Source organism: Microtus oregoni, unplaced genomic scaffold (genome assembly GCF_018167655.1).
Source record: "Microtus oregoni isolate MIOR12 unplaced genomic scaffold, Mior012 000081F_ref0000091, whole genome shotgun sequence".
NCBI classification, from domain to species: domain Eukaryota; kingdom Metazoa; phylum Chordata; class Mammalia; order Rodentia; family Cricetidae; genus Microtus; species Microtus oregoni.
This window is the reverse complement of record NW_024544541.1, coordinates 4,199,659-4,222,398: the sequence shown is the minus strand read 5'-3', so window position 1 is coordinate 4,222,398 and position 22,740 is coordinate 4,199,659.

The following is a 22,740-nucleotide window of genomic DNA, read 5'->3' as shown; positions in this document are numbered from 1 at the left end:
GCGCTCTGGCGATCCTGGGCAATGAGGTCAGCCTGCAGGACCAATGGGACCAGCCACCACCCTTGGTCACGTGGTAGTCACGGGGACCTCGCCTCTGGCCAGCCCTGGGGCTGCTTCCAACCACTTTCCCTGTGTACCAAGCCCGGAGAGGCGAGGGGGCAGAGCTGCGGGTGCAGGACTGACCTTCCTGGCTGCGCTTTTCCTTTTTTGACTGTCCTTTGTGCTTTTTGTTCCATCCTGGGCATAGGAGTAGGAGGGGCGCGTGCTTGGAAGAGGCAGCCATCTTGGAACCTGGTGTTTTGACCTGAGAGATGAACCAAGAGGGGTCCCCAGCCTGACTGGCCTTGGTTTTCACCTCTGTCACACAAGGGGCCTTCGTTCTTCTCTCCATTCAGGCCTGTGGCAATGCCACCTCAGGAATCTGGCTGCAGAGGAGAAGTCCTTATGAAGCCACCTTCCAGGGTGAGACACCAACAGCTCTGAGTCTGGCAGAGCTCTTCTCAGCCTCCCCGGGGCCCAGAACCACAGGGAGTTCTGATTACCAGCCCACCTGTGACCAGGGCGTTAGCGTAGCTCTCCCGCTGCCCTCCTAAGCTGGATCATTCAACGTCATCCTCCTCCTCAAGGCCTGGAGGGGTGGCTCAGTGGTTAAGAACGCTGTCTGCTCTTACAGAGGAAGTGGGTTTGGTTCCCAGTGCCCACATGGCAGTTCCTAACTGTCTGTCGCTCTAGTTTCATCCAGTTCCCGGCATCTGGTACCCTCTGCTGGCCTCTATGGCCACTGAATGCATGTGGTGTAGTCTTCCAGGCATGCAGATAAAATACACTACATATAAAGTAAATATATCATTTTAAAGTTCAAGTTTCTTTTTTCTTTTTATTATTTATTTATTTATTTTGTTTTTTTCGAGACAGGGTTTCTCTGTAGCTTTGGAGCCTGTCCTGGAAATAGCTCTTGTAGACCAGGCTGGCCTTGAACTCACAGATATCCACCTGCCTCTGCCTCCCGAGTGCTGGGATTAAAGGCGTGCGCCACCACCGCCAGACAAATTTCTTTCTTTCTTTTATTACAATAAATCGAAACCAGTTCTCTGTGGCTGGCTATCACTCTTCTAGACCTAACTTCAGGTATTCTTCACTACCTACCCTGGGGCTTTTTACTTTGCTGTTTTTGTTTGTTCCCCACCACTGGTTTCTGGGTTTGGGTGGTTAACTGTGAGCGCCAACCTTCACCATCAATGTAATAACAAAGCACCACCAACAAAATTGACTAGCCTTTTCTGTGTGTACGTGTGTGGGGTGGGGCAGGGAGACAGGGTCTGTGATCCACACCTGAACTCACTCAAGCTGGCCAACCACGGCTCTTCACTCTCGCGAGTGCGGGCATCACAGGCTTGAGACACCATACTGTGGCCTTCAGAGACCTTTTCGGGTCACGTGGGTGTCAGCGGGTGTTTGCTGAGCTCCGCCCTGGGAGCAGGAGTGAGCCCTTCTCTAGCACTCCCGGGGACCCTCATCCCAGTGACACTTTTTCCCTAGCAGGGCTGGCAATCATCCTTCCCATTACCCTACTTCCCACTTCTCATCCCCACTCCCCACTGGGGTCTTGGTAGACAGAAGAAGGCCCCAGGCTTGATGGGTGGTGTCTGCCTGGGCAAGGCACAGGAGAGTGGTGATACCCATACGTACACGTACCCGCCACCTGTGCTGGGCACTTTGCCCATTTTTTTCTGCCTGCCCCGACTGTGGCCACAACTCTGGCTTTGGTCCAAGTACTTGCAGGCTCCTCTGGGTCCCACGTGGGCTGAAGAATTCCAGGAATGTGTCACAGCTGCAGAGAGCTCTTCAGTCTCTGCCTGTGACCTCTCCTGTGACTGCCTCCAGAGCTCTGTGAAGAGGAGCCTTGTGGGTGGGCGGTCTGAAGACCCTGGGCTCCAGCGGTGGTCCTGAGAAGCAACCCGGTGTGTGGGGTGCTCACAGGTGGAAGCCAGTGATCACAGACGGCTATCAGTAACCCCCTCAGTCTCCCAGTGACCGGGAAAGACACCAGCATTGCAATGCATTGTGGGACTTGAGTATGTCAGGAACTGCTCTGGGAAGTTCACAGGTTTCAGCTCTTTTAACCCTGACTTGGAGAGGGAGCCCCCACAAATGTACAACAACCTTAGCAGGAAGCCACAGCCTTACCTGAAGGGACCTGCCAAATCTGGGAGCTCCTGCCTCAAATATGTAGGTGTGAGAGATGCCTAGGGAGCCTGAGAACCCGACAGATCTGGCTGTGCCCTGGGCCACCCTGGTCTGTTTGCTCCATGACGCCAGGCGGTTCTGCTCATGGGTGAATGCAGGTACTCTTGGGGTTCAGAAGGGGGTGAATCCCCTGAACCTGGAGTTACAGGTGGTTGTGAGTCACCTGGCCTGGGTACTAGAAACCAAACTGGGGTCCTCTTCAAAAAGAGACTAAAGCTAATGCCTGCAAATAGATAAATATGTAAGTCCTAAGAAGAATAGTTGTCATGTGCCACAGATCTCTTGAAATGGCAGACGCTAAGAGAATTTCAATGTATGCGGTAGGTGTCTTAGTGAGGGAGACACCAGGACCGTGACAATTCTCATAAAGAAAACCTTTAATTGGGGTAACTGGCTTACAGTTTCAGATGTTCAGTCCATTATCAGGGCAGGGAGCATGCGTGCACACAGGTAGAAGAGGTGCTGGATCTGAGAATGCTGCCTCTTGACTCAGGGGCAACAGGAAGTTGATGGACTGTCACACTGAGTGAAACTCAAGAAAAGAGACCTTAAAGCCTTCCTCCCTCCAGTGACACACTTCCTTCGACAAGGCCACACTTCCTTGGGCATTTTTGTTCAAATCACCACATTCCACGCTCACTTCTGTGGCTCTGATACCTCACCTTTGCCCTCACTGCCACTGCTCTCCTTTTTTACTTGGATTTCTTCATGTCCAAACATCCCCTTTAAATTTATTTTTGTCTTTTCTAAATGGCCCTATTGTTTAAATATTTATTTATTTGTATTAGATGTCAGGAGAGGGCAGTTCTGCTCATGGGTGAATGCAGGTACTCTTGGGGTTCAGGTATTGAGTCTGGATCTGCTAGAAGAACAGCCAGGGCTCTTAACCACTTTCTCCTGTTCTGTGTTTGTGGGACAGTGTCTCATGTAGTGTGAGCTGGCCTCAAACTGCCCATGTTAGTCCCTGCCAGCCCCGTCCCACCCCCACCCCATACCAGCCCCCCATGCCAGCCCCACCCCACTTGTGGATTGGCATCTCTAGCCCCTGTGTTCCAGCCCTGGGGTTTTCTGCTTGAGCACAGTGGAGAGTTGGGGCTGGATAGTTATAGTGAAAGGCCGCCCTGTCCTCAGCAGGTGTTCAGTAATTTCCCTGGCCTTCACCCACGAGATGTAGACAGTGCCCCCTTCTCGTTAGTGATAGGAATAATGTCTGGGCGTGCTGCCCTCAACGGTCAACAAGGGACCCATTGAAAACAGAGATGAGTGGAGACAGGGGCTCTGGATACCTGCATAGCCACCACTGTGCTGAAGGAACCCTCCTCCTCTCCTTCTTGCTCATGTGTTATCTAGGGTCACCTCGAGGTGTCTAGTGGTGGCCATAAACAGGCAGTCTGGAGCCCAGGATGGACGGCAAGGGAGGCCGCAAAACCACAGCAGCTTGGACGTTTGCTGACAACTCAGACTTATCAGGGTGGGAGGCCCAGGCTAGACTTGCAGGCTGTGGGGCTTTATCAGCTGCCAGAGTGACAGAGTTCACAGCCATGCTGTGGCTTCCACAGGTGCTGACAGCCAGGAGCTCCGGGAAAACAACTTCTCCACATCGCCAGCTCCCAGCCACCAGGGAGGCAAGCTGTGCCAAGCCCAAGCAGGAGGGGCATACCCCAGGGACACTGAGGAGACGAGCTAGCGTTCACAGAGTGGGAGTGGGGGGACAGAGGCTGTGATCATGAGCTGAGGGACTGATTTTTCTTTCTTTCTCCTTTCAGAGATGTTATAATATGTTCACAGTCCACAAAACTGCAGAATTTAAGCCCAGAAATGGTAGCACACTTCGGGGGATCCCAGCCCTCAGGAGGTGGAAGCAGGAGGCTATCTTGGACTACATAGTGAGTTCAAAGCCAGCCTGGGCTAGATGAGACCCTTTGTCACAAGCAAACAAACAAACCGAAAAGGAGCGAGGAATGCTTGCTGGCAGCCAGAGAGCAGAGAAAAGAGGTGTGGCTAGACAGGTGAAGGAATAAAACTAACTCTGTCTGTCTGTCTGTCTGTCTCTCTCTCTCTCTCTCTCTCTCTCTCTCTCACACACACACACACACACACACACACACACACACTCCTCACGGCCCTCCATCACTGTCCTGTCTACCTTCTGGATTAATGTCTTGTAGCTGCTATGACTAATTGCCCAAAATGTGGTGGTTTTAAGCATCACAAATATTAATTTATTTTGTGAGTATATCTATTTAGAGACAGTATCTCACTCTATTATCTCATTTTTTAGCTTGGTTGGCCTTGAACCTGTTATGTAGTCCAGGCTGGCCTCAAACTTGCAGAGATCTTCTTGCCTCAGCATCCTGAGTGCTGGGATCGCAGGGCTATAGTTTTTGCCCCAGTTAACCAGAGAGAAGGGCTTCTTTTCCTTCCATGGCTCTTCAGTCCTCCCTCTCTCTATCCTGTCTCAACATGGCAGTTTATTATTATGAAGATAGCTCTTACATGCTAGAAGGATCTCACAGCCAAGTTAATAGCACACCTGGAGGCCCCTTAGGACTCAAGACTTGATATCCTGTTGTGTATATAGCCTGTTAATTCAATCTGCCTTTAAAACAATGTAACAAGCTGGGCGATGGTGGCGCATGCCTTTAATCCCAGCACTCGGGAGGCAGAGGCAGGCGGATCTCTGTGAGTTTGAGACCAGCCTGGTCCACAGAGCTAGTTCCAGGACAGGCTCCAAAGCCACAGAGAAACCCTGTCTCGGAAAAAAAAAAAAAACCCAAAAACAATGTAACAGCCAACCTTACTTGCCTTGGTTTCCCCATGCAATCAGCTTTTACGACCTGAGCTAATGCATAGCTTTAATCTTCAGTTCGACACTCCTCCATGCCCTGACCCAGAGTAATGCTTGTGTGTGGATGTGTGTATGCCAATAATTTCCTGAAGACATCACACAAGTGGAAAGCAACCTTGTACAATAAATATCCACGACGACTGTTGAAAGCAGCGTGGAGCTGGTGTGTCTGCAGGACTGTTTGTCATCCGGGTCAGCTGGAGTCACTAAGTTTCATCCCTCCTAATACTGTTAAAGATTTCTATAAAGCATCCCCATTTCTTCCCCGTGTGACGCTTTCTGTGCTGTTCAATGAAAATAGAGAGTAAAGTCCTCTGTTAGGGACAGACAGCATACAGTCGAGACGGCAATCAGGAAGGCACAGTTAAAGACTCTTACAACACACGATAGATGATGTAAACATATGATCCAAACAAACAGAAAACACAGGGAGAGACGTGGAGAATTCAAACCCGGGCTTGCTCTCGGTCAAACAACTCCAAGAGAGAGCTGTTGATTTCTTTTCTTTTGTGACACCGATGCAGTTTGGTGACTCTGTGGCTCTCTTTAATGTGTCTAACCCAACAGGGCTTAGGAAGGTGAATGAGACACTTCTGAGCCCTTGTCAGGGCTCAGGTTTTTTTTTTTCCAGACTTTTATCTTCCATATAGGTGACGTTATATGAATCCACGAGAGCCTGAGTAAAAAGATATCAAAGACCTATTAGGGAACACTCATGAATAACAAGGTAGCAAGCCACTGTGGTCTTCTGTTCTGCCCTGAGGTCAATGGATGCAGTGATTCGATCTCCGGCCATCAGACAAGAGAGCGAGAGAGCCCCTTCTCTTCCTTATAAGAGATCATGTCAGCACGTAGAAACCACGCCCTAAGGTTGGTACTCCAAAACTATTGGCAGAAGGAATTCCCACAATACTTCCACATCTGGACAGATGGGCTCCAGTCTTCAAGACACCAAGACATACTGTTGATATGAGCAGAAGTCAAAGTGTACACCTGTATTGATGTTACTCCAGGGAAAGGGGTTGACATTTTCTCCACTAAAGCCAGAGCCTGGGTGTCTGGGCAGAGCGGTGAGAGGTCAGTCAGAGCCGTATGTGTCTTAGTTACTTTTCTATTGCTGTAAAGAGACACCATGACACAAGGCAACTTATGGAAGAATCTACTGGGGGCTTGCTTACGGTTTCAGAGGGTTTGTCCATTACCTTTGTGGTGGGGAGCATGGCAGCAGGCAGGCAGGCATGGTGCTAGCACAGTAGCCAAGAGCTTACATGTTGAGACAACAACCAAAAGAGAGAGAGAGAGAGAGAGAGAGAGAGAGAGAGAGAGAGAGAGCTAACTGGGAATGGTGTGGGCTTTTAAAACTTCAAATCCCACTGATGTGGGATGCCCCTCTGTATGCTGTGAATATGTTTTATTACCATTGGTTAATAAAGAAGCTGCTTTGGCCTATAGCAAGACAGAATATAACCAGGCCAGAAATCCAAACAGAGGGTCAGGGAGAAAGAAGGCAGAGTAAGGAAGATGTCAGCAGTTGCTGGAGAATCAAGATGTGAGGTAACAAGCTACATGCCTCATGGTAAAATATACAATAATAGAAATGGGTTAATTTAAGTTGTAAGAGCTAGTTAATAATAAGCCTGAGCTAATAGACCAAACTGTTTGTGATTAATATTAAGCCTCAGAGTGGTTCTTTGGGAACTGGTGGGTGGGAGAGAAATCTCCAGTTACAGCCCACTCTCAGTGATGTCCCTCCTCAAACAGGTCTATACCTTCTAATCTTTCCTGAACAGTTCCGCTAACTTCAAACCAAGCATTCAAACATTTGGGCCTTTGAGGGCCTTTCTCATTCAAACCACCATATTCCACTCCCTGACTCTCACAGGCATGTAGCCACATCATAATGGAAATGTATTTGGTCCAACTTCAGAACTCCGCATAGTCTTTCAGGACGGTTTAAAAGTCAGTTCAAAGTCTCTTCCAAGACTTAAAACCATCTCACCCCCACCCCTCTTTTTTTCTTTCTTTCTTTCTGAGACAGGGTCTCTCCACACGGTCCTGGCTTTCTTGGAATTCACTACGTAGACCAGGCTGGTCTTGAACTCAATGGAGATCCACCTACCTCTGCCTCCTGAGTGCTAAAATTAAAGGCATGAGCTACCATGTGTGGCTCAAGGCAATCTCTTTAATGTAAAATCAAAAAGCAGATTACATACTTCCAACATACAGTGGCACAGAATATATATTACCATCCAAAGTGGAGGAGAAGGACACAGTGAGGAAAAACTAGATTAGAAACAAAACAAAAACCCAGCAGGACAAACTCCAAATCCTGCAGTCCCATGTCTGATGTTCAAAGGTTTAGGTGACTCTCCCTTCCTAGCTTTGCTGCCTACAACCCCCCTCTCCCTCTCCCTCTCCCTCCCTCTCTCTCTCTCTCTCTCTCTCTCTCTCTCTCTATCTCTATCTCTCTCTCTCCTTCTCTCTCTCTCTCTCTCTCTCTCTCTCTCTCTCTCCCTTCCTCTCCCTCTTCCTCCCCATCCCCTTCCTCTCCTTCTCCCTCTCTCTCTCCTTCTCCCTCTCCCCCTCTCTCTCCCTCCTCCTCCCTCTTCCTCCCCCTTCCCCCTCTCCTTCTCCCTCTCGCCTTCCCCCCCTCTCTTTCCCTCTCTCTCTCTCTCTCTCTCTCTCTCTCTCTCTCTCTCTCTCGCTGGTTCCACTCTCTGTCTGCAGCTCTCCTTGGCAGGTAAACCACATCTCTGGCACCTCCAACATCCTGGGGTGGCTAACACAGTCCAGGCTTCACCTTCACAGCTCCATTCAAGTCTTTTGAAGTCTTTGATGCAAGGATGGCCTCAGCATCTGTAACCAAAACCCTCCTCCTCTTGTGTCTTTCATGGCTCTGAAAGCAGACTATAAATGAAGCTGCCAAGGCCTCTGCCTGTTGGGAGGGAACCTGACCCTTTCCTCCACTCACATTTGCTTAAGCTTTGCTTTCTCGACACTTTCCCTTCGTCAACTAAGTTTTCTTTTGTTTTAGGAGCAAAAGACGCCTTAAGCATGTCCTTTCTGCAAGTGGGAAACTTGAGATCCCTTGCTGAGGGCCCCACTCCCTTATTCCTTTCACGTTAGGCTTTGCTTTAAATTTCTCATTTCTTTGAGCGCAAGACTTGTCTCCAACACCAAATCTCCTGGTGCTTTCTTTCCTCCTCGAACTGTCCATTTTATGGTTCTTTTTCCTCCGCTTGCTCATCGTAGCCCAGCATGAGAGTGGTGACTAATGACCACAAGACAGAGTCACCCTGGAGCTGGTTTTGAAATCTCCTCTGTCAATGAGTTTTGTCCCAAACTCTAATTTAGCTCCAGGCAGATTCTTAGGACAAGGACAAAAACCAGCCACATTCTTTTCCAAAATGTCACGAGAATGGTCTCTAACCCAGGGTGAAATGTTGTTCTGCTCGGAAACGTCCTAAGCTGGGACTCCATAGCACATTGCTGTCAGCGCCATGGTCTTTCAAGCTGCTACTAAGATGGCCCATTGGTCCCCACTTACGGCAATCAATGGTTTCCCAGAGTCCCAGAGTTGTCTACATTTCTTCAAAACACAGCAGTATCCCACTCCTGGTACTAACTTCCTGGTTTCTATCCTATTGCTGTGAAGTGGCACCGTGACCAAGGAAACTTATTTAAAAAAAAAAAAAGTGTTTACTGAAAGCTTGCTTGCAGTTTCAGAGAGGTGGTCTATAAGCAACATGGTTGGAGCACGGCCGGTGGCAGGCAATGTGATGTGATGTGGTCGGCAGGCGAGGGAGAGTAGCTGAGAGCTTACGTCTTGAGACAACCACCACGAGGCAGAAAGAGAACTAACTGGGAATGGTGTGGGCAATGTTCTTTCTATGGGATCCTATAGAAGTAAAATGATTTTTAAATTCCAAGATTACTGTCTGGAGCCGGGCGGTGGTGGCGCACGCCTTTAATCCCAACACTTGGGAGGCAGAGGCAGGCGGATCTCTGTGAGTTCGAGACCAGCCTGGTCTACAAGAGCTAGTTCCAGGACAGGCTCCAAAACCACAGAGAAACCCTGTCTCGAAAAACCAAAAAAAAAAAAAATTACTGTCTGGTATAATTGCAAATAGTCTCTTAAGTATTCAGTAAGGTTTTTCTGAGCTTCCTATTTGGAGTTCTGGCCAGAACATTGTAAAGAAGTGCACCATTTCAGCTAACCATGTTGGAACCATCTTGAGCAGCTGGACTCAAAACAGGTCTTATAATAGTGCTATCAGCAGCATGATATCATATTAACCAGGTGGAGTTGTTGTTGTGGGGCCCCATCTTCTTCCTGAAAACTTCAAAGATTACTGCAGGAAAATTGATTGTTCATTGTGGAAAACTTAAATATTATTTATACAGACATATATTCAATGAAAAGTATGAAAGAGACAAAAACAGGTATGAAGAAAAGTAAATTTTTTCTAAATTCTTTCTTCTTTCTGTCCATACCAGATGGCTCCTGACATGAGACAGATCACATTTATTTGCCAGATTTCATTCCTTTGAGTACCCTTTGGGTTAGTCCCTGCAGGTAACAGTGTTTGGTTATAGAAAGAGCAAGTAGGACATCTCTTTATAATCTCCTTAGCTTGTTGTCATGTAATAGAAAACTCTTTCTTTAAACCTTTGCTATTGACATGATGGGTTTTTTTAATGGAATTCTGAGGCCTTCAACACACTTCTAATCAGAACTCAATCAATTTCTGCATTACCTTGTGCTAGAGGACCTGGCAGACCCGTATAGGATTGTATGTTACTTATATGGGACAAAGCCTAGTCCTGATTATATCTTGAACCTGTATAAATAATGAAGTCAATTCTGTATCATCTAGTATAAATTCAGCAGTTTCAATATGCAAGACAACTCTGTTTATTGTGAATCAGTAACTATATTAAGAGATTTTTTTAAAAAATCCTTTATCACCATGAGAATAGCATATTATTCTGCCTTCTGAACAGAATTATAAGGACTTTGTTCCACCTTACTTAAATCTTCTGATTTGTAATCTGCCTTTCCTGATTTATTTGCATCAGTATAGAATATACAGGCTCCAGCTATTAGTGTGTCCCATACAATGAGGGGAAGGATTCAAGTAGCTTTCTTTATAAGGTTAATTTTATCACTTTTGGGATAATTGCTATTAATCTTTCCTTAAAAATTAGCACAAACTCTTTGCTAAGGTTCATTGTCCCATCATTTTTTAATTTCATCAGTAGTAAAAGGCACTATAATCTCTGCTGGATCTGTACCTGCTAGTTGACAAAGTCTCAATTTTCCTTTTATAATTGATTCAGAGAATTTTTCCACATAAGCTTTTAATTTTTTACTTGGCTTCTGTGGTAAAAATATTCATTCTAAGATAATATCTTCCCTTTGCATTAAAATTCCTGTAGAGGAAATTCTGGAAGGCAATATGGCTAAAATGCAATTAAGATTTGGATTCACAGCCGGGCGGTGGTGGCGCACGCCTTTAATCCCAGCACTTGGGAGGCAGAGGCAGGAGGATCTCTGTGAGTTCGAGACCAGCCTGGTCTACAAGAGCTAGTTCCAGGACAGGCTCCAAAACCACAGAGAAACCCTGTCTTGAAAAACCAAAAAAAAAAAAAAAAAAAAAAAGATTTGGATTCACCCTATGCACATGTGCTGCCTGTAATTTTTCTTCAACACCAATCAATTCCTTTTCCACTTCAGATGTTAATTCTCTGGGACTATTTAAGTCTTTGTCACCATCTAGGGTTTTGTTTAATTGAACTATTAGATCAAGTGTTATTCCAACAGCTGATTGTAGACAGGAAATATCTCCTAACAATCTTTGAAAGTCATTCAGAGTCTGCAATCGGTCTCTCCTAATTTGTGCCTTTTGTGTTCTAATTTTCTGTAAACCTATTTTATAACCTAAGTAATTGACAGACTCTCCTCTCTGTATTTTTTCAGGAGCAATTTGTAATCCCCATTTTGGCAAAACTTTCTTTACGTCTTCAAACATTCTTCCTAAAGTATCTATGTTTGAATCAGATAGGAAAATGTTATCCATGTAATGGTAAATTATAGATTTAGGAAATTATTTTTATGTATTATTTCCAATGGCTGACTTAGAAAGTATTGTTATAGGGTAGGGATATTGAGCATTTCCTGTGGAAGGATGGTTCGCTGGTATCTCCTAGTAGGTTGAGAATTATTATAAGCAGGTACTATGAAAGCAGTTTTCTCTGTCTTTTTCTTGTAAAGGTGTAGTGAAGAAACATCCTTTAAATCAATAACTATAAGAGGTCATCCTTTTGGTAATAGAGAAGGCTGAGGAATTCCAGATTGTAGAGGGCCCATAGGTTGAATTACCCTGTTGACAGCTCTTAGATCTGTCATCATTCTCCATTTACCAGATTTCTTTTTTACAACAAATACAGGAGAAGAATTCCAAGGGCTGGTTGATTCTTCAATATGGTGAGCATCTAGTTGCTTCTGTATTAGCTGTTCTAAAGCCTGCCGTTTGTCTTCTGTTAAACTATTTAGCCCACATTGATTTCTCAGTTAACCATTTTAAAGGTAGGACCTTTGGTACCTCTAAAGGCTTGCTAGTTGCTTTGTGTTCTTGTACAGCCTGAATGGCTGGTGACCTTTGTGTATAGTACCTTATAATATCCTTCCCAGAATTATGAGTTTCTGGGACAGCAGGGATGTTAATCTGGGTATTTCATTGCTGCAACAGGCCACAACCCTGTAAATTCACTGCAATATTAGCCACATATGGCCTCAGCCTTCCTCTCTGTCCTTCTGGCCCTATGCATTCAATCCATCTTGTGCTTTGTTTTACTTGATATAGGTTCCAATTCCTAGTATTTGAACATCTGCGTCTTGAAGAGGCCAATTTGGATGCCAAGATTCTGGAGTAATGATACTTATATCTGCACCTGTGTCTATCAAACCCACAATTACAATGCCATTTATATGCCCTTCTTAGTTTTGGTCTTTGATCATTTATAGAAGTCTGCCAGACTATATGTTTTCTATTTCCTGTTGGAGTTTTTTTTATTTATCCTCCATGTTTATGCCATCATCCATAACAGTATGGTTTTTTACAGAAGGCTCTGGATTTTTTTCCTGGTGTGACATGTCCTCCACAGTGACTGGAAATGACTGGACAATTTTTGACTTGGGGACCTGTGAGAGCTCCCCACAGGAGTTTCCTGATTGTATTGGGTTGCTTTGTCTATCTTTTGTTGATCTGCATTCATTGGTACAATGTAGACTTTTGCCACACCTTCTTCATATACCTAAAGGTTGGTCTTCCTATTCTTGCCATTCCCAGAAGCGATATTATTCCTAGGAATTCCTTGTCTACAATTCCTTCTTAGATGTCCTATTTTACTACATTTGGCATTTTGATGCCTCATCATACCTTTGGAAATTGCTTCTCCTCCCCAAGATTCAGTATGATAGTCAAATGTCTCAATGTTCATTGTATGCAGGATCCATTCATCCATTGGTGCTAATTAACTTTAAAGGCCCAAGTATCTTTTTGCATTCTAAGTTGGTATTTTCAAAAGCCAGAGATTCAATAAGTACTCATCTAGCATCTGGATGTGTTATTCCTATTTGTACAGCCTTAGTTAATCTTTGTAAAAAATCATTAAAATGTTCTCTCTGGCCCTGTTTAACCCTGGTATATGATTCAATTCATTTTCCTATTCTTGAAGCCTGTCCCAAGCATTTAAGGCTGCTTTGTGGCATAGGGACAAGATTTGTTCATCATAAAAAGCTTGAGCCTGTGGGTCAGCATAAATGCCCTCACCAAGAATCTAATCTTGGGAAGTCTCAAGTCCTTTTGCTTTTCCCTGTTGATCTAAAATTTTAGCCTCTTTTCTGAAATAACATTTAAACATCAGTTTGCCACTGACCACCCCAGCCAGGTATGGGGTTTCCTGGGATGTGGTTTCTTGAAGACTAGGTGAGTAAGGATTCAGGAGTGACAAACAGAAACAAACACAGGGGCAGTTTGAATCTTAGTGTATTTTGCAGTTCTCAAGCAGGGGTTTTTTATACAAGAAAAACAGGTATTGCAATTTTATTTTATTTTTTTGAGTAGAATTAATTTTTATTTGAGTTATTTTTCAGTGTGTCAGAATATATCGAGTAAGATTTTAGTAGTTTTTTTTTAATTAAAAATTTCCACCTCCTCCCCTCCTCCCATTTCCCTCCTGCTCCCTCCATCTCCCTTCCCCTCCCTCTCCAGTTCAAAGAGCAGTCGGGGTTCCCTGCCCTGTGGGAAGTCCAAGGTCCTCCCCCCTCCATCCAGGTCTAGGAAGGTGAGCAGCCAAACAGACTAGGCTCCCACAAAGCCATTACATGCAGTAGGGTCAAAACCCAGTGCCATTGTCCTTGGCTTCTCAGTCCTCCTTGTCAGCCATGTGAAGGGGGTCCGGTCTGATCACATGCTCCATCAATCCCAGTTCAGCTGGCCTTGGTGAGCTCCCATTAGATCAGCTCCACCATCTCAGTGGGTGGGTGTACCCCTCGCGGTCCTGACTTCCTTGCTCATGTTCTCCCTCCTTCTACTCCTCATTTGGACCTTAGGTGCTTGGTCCAGTGTTCCAGTCTGGGTCTCTGTCTATAGCTTCATCCATCGCCAGATGAAGTTTCTATGGTGATATGCAAGATATTCATCAGTATGGCTATAGGATAGGGCCATTTCAGGCTCCCTCTTCTCAGCTGCCCAAGGATTTAGCTGGGGATATCTCCATGGACACCTGGGAACACCTCTAGAGTCAAGTCTCTCGCCGACCCTAAAATGGCTCCCTTAATTAAGATATATACTTCCCTACTCCCATATCCACCTTGCCTCCCTCCCAACTGTCCCATTCCCCCAAGCTCTCCCCATCCTCCCCTTCTCACTTTTTTCTCCCCATTTCTCCTTACCCCCATCCATCCCCACCCGGTATTACAATTTTAAAAGATGTGTCCAGTGAAGCAGTCACAAAGAATAATTATCATAATCATCTGGCACAAGAAAACACAAAATCAATCAGGTATTACATTTTCTAAACAGTGGGTTCAAAGAATCAATATGAATAGAACAGATAACATCATAATCACTAAACAGAATAAAATACAAAAAAATCACTTATAGTTAACGGCAAACTTTCAGGAGCTAGTTCAAAAAGTCTTCAAGGGCACACTTGGTTATGACCCCTAGGTCATGATCAAGTTAATAAATTTCTATGAGTAATCCTTATCTAACATCTAGCTTTTGTCTTATTAAAAATCCTCAAAGTTCAATTTAAAACTATACTTAAACAATGCTTTCTATACCACAATGTAAGAGCCAACCTCATCTACACATGCATAGCCATACAAGTTCATATATTGTTGGGAGGATATTCTATCAAAGTATTATTTTGTAATTATGTAAATGATTATGAAGCAAAGCATTGAATCTCTCAGAGAAGAGGTCATGGCCAGTGACCCCATTTCAAGGGGTGGCTTCTTATCCAATTTTCTCGCTTAAAATCTTGGCCCAGGCTATCAGGAACATCTCGTAAATATAGAAGAGGAATAGAAGAAGATAAAGCAGACAACCTGCCATGAGAACTACAGCTCAATGTTTTTCTCTGGCTAGAGAGTTCCACAACCAGTTCCAGGAAACCTCCTCCCTTTGGAGTCTAACGCCTTGGCCTGTGGAACTTGTCACACAGAATCTACTGAGATTGGTGTGGCATCAGTTGAGGCCCATCATCCACGACTGTTGAAACTAACTGAAGTCAGTCCTGTGGTGTCACCTTAAAGCTAGAAGCCCATGTCTTTATCATCTCCCTAACAAATGCAGAATGCAATCCATAAGCTACTACTGCTTGCTTAATTTCTTTTAGATCATTCATTCCTATAGGTATCCATCTACCTTCTTTGGATCCTTTTGGGCCCTTAGAACTTGATGCTTTGTCAGAGTAGATTACAGGGTAGGAAGCTAAAACCCTGAGTAAGTCATCTCTGACAGCTACTGGTGATGTTAAATCCTGTCCTTGTGCCCCTTCCCCTGCTCATCTGCTCCAATAATTTCAATTGTTTCAAATCTTTTTACTATTGTCTTTTGTAAAGCCTGAATCTCCTGGCCTGTATATATTTCTAGTGATTTCATTGAGGCACTTAGCAACTGGTCCTCATTCTGCACATGTGATTCCAAGGTCTGAAGTTTTTCTTTTAAAGGTAATACCTCATCCTTGGACATTATTTGGATAGTCAGCAGATTGCCTTCCTGGAGTGATGTAGGAGTGTCATATATCAATCTGTTGATTTCATTGGCTAAGTAATAAACAAACTGCTTGGGCTCATAGCTTAGAACATAGGTGGGTGGAGTAAACAGAACAGAATGCTGGGAGGAAGAGGAAGTGAGCTCAGAGACTCAACAGCTCTCCTCTCGGGGGCAGACTCCTCAGAGAGACGCCATGCCCCGCTCCCGGGCAGACACACGCGATGAAGCTCCGACCCAGGATGGACGTAGGCTAGAATCTTCCCGGTAAGACCGGTGCTCACAGATTATTAGAAATGGGCTAGTCCAGGTGTGAGAGCTAGCCTAGAAGAGGCTAGATAGAAATGGGCCAAGCGGTGTTTAAAAGAATAGTTTCCGTGTAATTATTTCGGGTAAAGCTAGCCGTGGGGGCGGCTGGGTGCCGGGGACGCAGCCCCACCGCTCCTATTTCAACACTGGAGAGATACTCTATCTGCTAACCTATCATAACTTTTTTTTTTTCAAGACAGGGTTTCTCTGTAGCTTTGGTGCCCGTCCCGGAACTAGCTCTTGTAGACCAGGCTTGCCTCGAACTCACAGAGATCCGCCTGCCTCTGCCTCCCGAGTGCTGGGATTAAAGGCATGCGCCACCACCTCCCCAGCTCCTATCATAACTTTTCTGACAAATTTTGATTGTCAAATTCAACAGTATGAATTATTTCAGATAATTTCTCAGTACCCTTTGACATCGATTCAATTTTTTCTGTCCAAGTAATGTGACCCTTTCAACAGTATTAATTTTTTCAAGTAATTTTTGATGGTATTAATCCTGTCAGCTAGCTGTTCATTATTAGTCTGTAAAGACTGTATCATTTCTAAAAGTGCCTCATTCTTGGCTCTGTTATCAAATCATTTCCTTAAGGATATAATATGAAGAAAAAACTCAGTCCCAATATCCAATAAATGGATGTATCACAATAACGATATAAGCCTTGCAGAATACAATCTATAGTATTAGCAAAAAAGTTACTCAAATTCTCTCTGGTAATATTGTCTACCATTATATCACTTTAATAAAATATTTACCTGGTATGAGGTCTGGTAAATTGTTTTAGGTATAATAATCTTTTTTTGTTTGTTTGTTTTTTCTAGACAAGGTTTCTCTGTAGCTTTGGAGCCTGTCCTGGAACTAGCTCTTGTAGACCTGGCTAGCCTCAAACTCACAGAGATCCTCCTGCCTCTGCCTCCCGAGTGCTGGGATTAAAGGCGTGCGCCACCACAGACCAGCTATAATAATCTTTATTGTCCAGCAGGTGTCATGGTTGCAGAGTCGCGACTATTAGAGGTGCAAGTGGTGGCGATATGAACAGTCCTGAGCCACTTTGGTTTCCCCACCTTGGTGCTGGTTAAATACTGAGAAATAGGCTTTGTTTGACAAATTAAAAGTAATTATATCAATTCCATACATGGAGCAAGATGCCCAGAACTCAGGAGCCCGGAATACAAAACGGTAGCTGCACAAGTCACTATGCGGCAGAGAATGCAGCAGTGGGGGGAAGGGTATGCACAAGCTTGGGAAGTTTCCAAGTTGCCAATGCAGTTAACTTCACTGTGGTGGGGGTTTTACAAAAAAAAAAGAAGAAAAAAAACCCACCACCACCACCACAACAAACCACTTAGTAGGTAAAAGCAAGCCAAACGGGCAGGGGTGGGAAACTTTCAGGGTTGTGGACCGGTTAGGCCTTTAAGCAGGTTCATCCAGTCAGTACGGAGTTTGGATCCACGTGGGGCACCAAATGAAGATGCTTAAAGGAATTCCCACACCAGTTAAGAACTGAGTATAATAGAGGGTTATTTATTTAGGGATAGAATCAGAGATTACAGTCCTCTGCTCAAAGGGAGAACAGCAATTGAATCCCGTAGCTGGAAGAGAGGCCGGACGTACACTTTACATTGGCATATATAGTGTAAGAGGCCATGGCCAAGTGAGCAGGTAACTTAAAGGCTACTGGTTATAGGAATCCCTACAGCAAGGATCACTCACATTCAGTGGGACTTCACCTTCCCTAATGGCAGAGATCCAGTTTCTGAGCAAGGATGGATTCTGAGATTCTGGGTGGCCATGATGGGAGTCATCACTTTTCTTTGTATGATGCCCCTTTCTTTTCTTCTAATCACATTCATTTATCTTGTGTGCATGTCACACGTAGGACTCAGAGGACAGCCGTGGCAGCCATTTCTCTCCTTCCTCCATGTGAGCCCTGGGGATCAAACTTTGGTTGTTAGGTTTAGCAGCAAGCTTCTTTACTCCCTCAACCATCTCACAAGCCCTACGCATTCCTGATCTTATGTCACACCTTGCTTTCCCAGCCCCTTACGTTGCCCTGTGTGACCCTTTAAATAGGGAGAGGGCCAGTCCAGATATCAACTGTCCTGGAAGATTCAGCCAGCTTGATAAGGGAGGCTCAAAGTCTGAGTCTGAGCCATGATTGCTGCCTTCACTGGGGAGTAAGGTTATGGGAGAAGAGCCAGCTAAAAGGCTTTTGGAGTTCTTCCAAGACCTCCCCTTCCCGTGATGGGGCTGTCACAGGATTCCTTCCGGTATGTCATCCCTCTCCAGCACAGTGTGTCCTCCCTCCGAGGACCTCTATTAATATCCCCATGTGTGTGCCACTCACCTTCTCTGTCCTCACATGTGCCCCCTATTCCAAGCGATTCGTGAATGTGGCCACTCCCAGGGTGACCAGCACTCTCCTTCTCTCCTGTACCCCCTCTTTGCTTTTCTGTCCCCCAACACCCATGGTTGACTGGCCATCATGGGGCTCACACTTGCAATAAGGGGTAGCCTCCAAAGGGATACAGTCATGTCTTAGCTGATGGAACTTGAACATGGGAGTGTGTCTGAAAGAAATGTTCTTGCATAAGCAGTGAATAAAAACATCACCAAGTAAGGTCCCCTGGATGTAAAGTAGACTCTAGATCCCAATGGAGATTGTCTTTTTTTTTTCTTTTCACTGAGACAAGACTTTATATAACCCAGGCTTCATTGTGTAGTCAACGACGACCTTGAACCCTGATTGCCCTGTCTCTACACCCCCAAGTACTGGGTAACAGGTGTGTGCTACCACTCCCAGGATTTGCTCACTAGAGACCAAATCCAGTGCTTCAGGCCCTTAGCAAGCTCTGTGCCAGCAAAGCTACAGCCCCAGCCCTTATGGGGAAAGGGGGTTGAGAGAGTTTTACTAAGTAGACCAGGCTGACCTTGAACTTGCTTTGTGGCCCGTGTTGGCCTCAGACTTGCAGCCATCTCCCCGCCTCAGCCTCCTTAGTGTTGAAGGCGTGGGCATCAGTCTCTATACCTAGCTCAATGACACAGAGAATGCTGCATGGAGACAGAAATGGGGGTGAGCTGTCTACAAGTCGAGGACCACCTGGAGCCACCAGCCCTCGGAAAAGGCATGGAAGTGTTCTCCACAGCTGGAGAGGTGGTGACAGCTGGCCTACACCTTGACTTTGGGTCACCACAGTCCCCAGCAACTTCACTTTTTCTCTTAGAGGCATCATTTCTAAACGCTAAACCAACTTCAGCATTTGGCTAATTGCTGTCTCCTTGCTCCTGGAATGTAAGTCTCTTTTAGGATTGGGATTTGGGGCTGGAGAGATGGCTCAGCCGTTAAGAGCACTGGCTGCTGCTCCAGAGGACCCAGGTTCAATTCCCAGCACCCACATGGCAGCTCGCCACTGTCTGTGACTCCAGCTCCAGTGAATCTGGCACATTTACACTGACATACATGAGAGCAAAGTACCAATGCACATAAAAATAAATAAAATCTCAAGTCAGGCAGTGGTGGCGCACGCCTTTAATCCCAGCACTCAGGAGGCAGAGACTGGTGGATCTCTGTGAATTCAAGGCCAACCTGGTCTACAGAATGAGTTTCAGGATGGACAGGCTCCAAAGTTACAGGGAAACCCTGTCTTAAACGCCCCCTGATGGAGGAAGGTCATTGGTTAAATAAAAAGAAACTGCTTGGCCCTCACTGGTTAGAAGATAGGTGGGAGGAGTAAACAGAACAGAATGCTGGGAGGAAGAGGAAGTGAGCTCAGACTCCACAGCTCTCCTCTCGGGAGCAGACACCTCAGAGAGACGCCATGCTCCCAGCTCCCAGGCAGACGCACGCGATGAAGCTCCAACCCAGGATGGACATAGGCTAGAATCTTCCCGGTAAGCACACCTAGGGGTGCTACACAGATGATTAGAAATGAGCTAAATTAATATGTGAGAATTAGCCTAGAAGAGGCTAGATAGAAATGGGCCAAGCAGTGATTAAATGAATACAGTTTGTGTGTTGTTATTTCGGGCATAAGCTAGCATGTAGGCAGCCAGGGTGCTGGGGATGCAGCCCTGCCGCCCCTATTTACTATACCCTCCCAAATAATAATAATAATAATCAAACAAACAAATAAATAAATAAATATATTTTTAAAAAGACAGGGATGTCATCTCTTGTCCACTGCTGTCTCCACAGCCCAAACAGCAGAGCAGGTTTTGATACATGTTTATTAATGGATAAATGAGAGACTTTCTCGTATAAGTGCAGTTACTACAGAGACGTGCTATGGAGTGCTCACTTCTGGGTGACCATGTCCACTTTCCCTGTCCCTGTAGGGGGACAAGCTGCTAGAGTTTCCAACTGGAAAGACCTGGAGACTAACCAGTCACTTCCTGACCCCTGTCCTTTTTAGAGCCTCCAGTCCCCTCTGAGCTATCAGGCGGGAATGGGTCATGGGCTCTTCATAGCCTGACCCAGTGCCACAGTGAGACTCTGCAGGCCAGGAACAAGGGCTGAAGACAGTCATCTGTGAGTCATCCCTTCTGCTCAGGGCTGGTACGTCCTAGCGCCCTGCTCAGAGATAGTAGCTGAGGGTGTGTGACAAGCCAAATGGACAGGACATCCTAAAATAAGTCGCTAGTAGGGTCATGTGACTTCCCTAGCAGGGTCATGTGACTGCCTTGGCTCCTTCTTGTCCCATTTCCGTTCTCTGAAGCCCTTTCACCTTCTCCATGTGAAGGGACAGCTCAGCTACTCGGTCCCAGGGCAATGAGAGAGTGGTCTCGGGGGCAGTCATGAGGGCCATTGAAACTCAGAAGTGGGAAGGGTGGCTCAAGGATGTGGCTCAGTTGGCAGAATGCTTGCTTAGCGTGCGGGCAACCACTCTATTAACTACAGCCCCTGACGGAGTGCCAAATGCAGGATCTCACAGCAGCTACACAAGCACACTGACAGGGAACTGTTCCCCTGGCCTTCCCACTGAGATTTGTTTTTACATGTGCAGAGGCCAACCAAACGCCATGGCTGGGGGATACACATAGAAGATTGGCACCAGAAGCCACCATGCTTTGGGTGACTTTTTATGCAGAAGACAATCATCCAAGCAACTGAAGAGTGGGAGCGTTCCTCCTGAACAGAGCTCAAGGTATAGAGCCTGCCTAGGATGCTGGAAGCCCTGCGGTCAGTCTCCAGCCAGCATGACACAGGCCTGGTGGTGTGCGGAAACAGGAAGATCTGACATGTTAGGCCAGCCTGGGCTAACCTGTTTCATATACTCCTTTAATGACGACACTCTGGGAGCAGACACAGGTAGATCTCTGTGAGTTCAAGGTCATCCTTGTCTACAAAGTGAGTTCCAGGTCCACTAAGGACTCACAATCAGACCTTGTCTCAAACAAGCAACAACAAAATAAATGGGGGCTAAAAGAGGTGTCAAATCCCCTGGAGCTGGAGTTACAAGTGGTTGTGAGCCACCATGTGGGAGCTGGAAACTGAACCTGGGTCCTCTGGAAGAGCAGCTAGTGCTCCAAACCACCCCAGCCACCTCTCCAGCCCTGGGGATTATTTTTACTGTGTTAATTGAGATGAGAAGACCCTACCCACTGTGGGTGGCACAATCCCATGGATGAGATCCTGGACTTTGTAAGTGGAGAGAGAACACATGAATTCACTGTTTGCTTCTTCCTGGTTGTGCTTCAAGCACCTGCCACTGAAACATGATTAAATGAAGCATGATTAATAAAAACTCAGGGCCAGAAATTGGGGTTCAACCTGAAGATCTAAAAAGCAAAACAGGCAGCCACTGGCTCTTACCTTGACCTCAGTCTGAAATGGCGATTCTGCCTCCAGGAATCTCAGAATGAGACTGTGTGTTTGAGAACTATCCCCCCCCCCATTTTATACTACTCTCTAGGGCTGGGATTAAAGGTATACACCACCATCATTAAAGGCATGCACCGCCCAGTTTCTATGGCAACTAGTGTGGCTACTGAGATTAAAGGTGTGTGTTACCATAATCTGGTCTGTAAGGCTGACCAGTAGGACTGCTTTACTCTCAGATCTTCAGGCAGTCTTTATTTATTAAAATATAATTGAAATGCCACTACATGCCGCCATGACTTCCCTGTCATGGCACAAACTGAGTGACAAGAATGCTGACTGAAATGACGGAAGAAGCCGTCTCAGAGAGGAGCATGGGCTGGAGGCCATTTGTATAATATTTTATCTAAGATCTGGCTTCATTCTGCCTGTGTTCTGAGAACTTAATGAATCTGGATTTGGGGGATGTGGGCTAATTGTTTCTCAAAGGCAAAGTGTGTGAGAAAGATTAGGGACCCAGCGCTCTGCACTGGGACAGTAGCAGGGGATGCCTTGAGGTTAAAGGCTTCAACTCATGAAAATACAAGATCGCATACAAGGAGAAAGCCTGGGTTGAGACTGGGTCTGAGGGGAGTCTCTGCCCCTCAAAAGCAGCTCTATGTGGCTGTTTCCCTAGGTTCAGAACACAAGAGCTCCTGCAAACTTCCTCCAAGGCTCCCAGACTCCAGCCCAAGCTTGCAGAAAAACCTGATAGTTTTCTCCAAATGTTACTGGTTTTGGAGTCAGAAGCTTCTTTTTTGTTTGTTTTGTTTTGTTTTTTCACGACAGGGTCTCTTTGTGTAGCCCTGGCTGTCCTGGCACTCACTCTGTAGACCAGGCTGGTTTTGAACTCACAGAGATCCACCTGTCTCTCCCTCCTGAGTGCAGGGATTAAAGGCGTATGCCACCACCTCGCGGCAAGTCATGAGCTTCTATCACCTTTCCCCATCTCTGCCGTAATCCACTGCCACTCCTGGTCTTCATCCTTCGTCACCCTGACACACGTTGACACAGATTCTGCAGAAGGGGTGGTGACATTGGTCACACACACACATGGAAGGTGTAGACCCAGGGCCTCTGTTCCTCGGAATCTCATTTCTCATCTGAGGTGGGAGGCTGGTGTGTTAGGGAAGCGTCATTCATGGGTGATCAGATAAGAACACGGGGGAGAGGCCCTTCCCACACCTCTAGT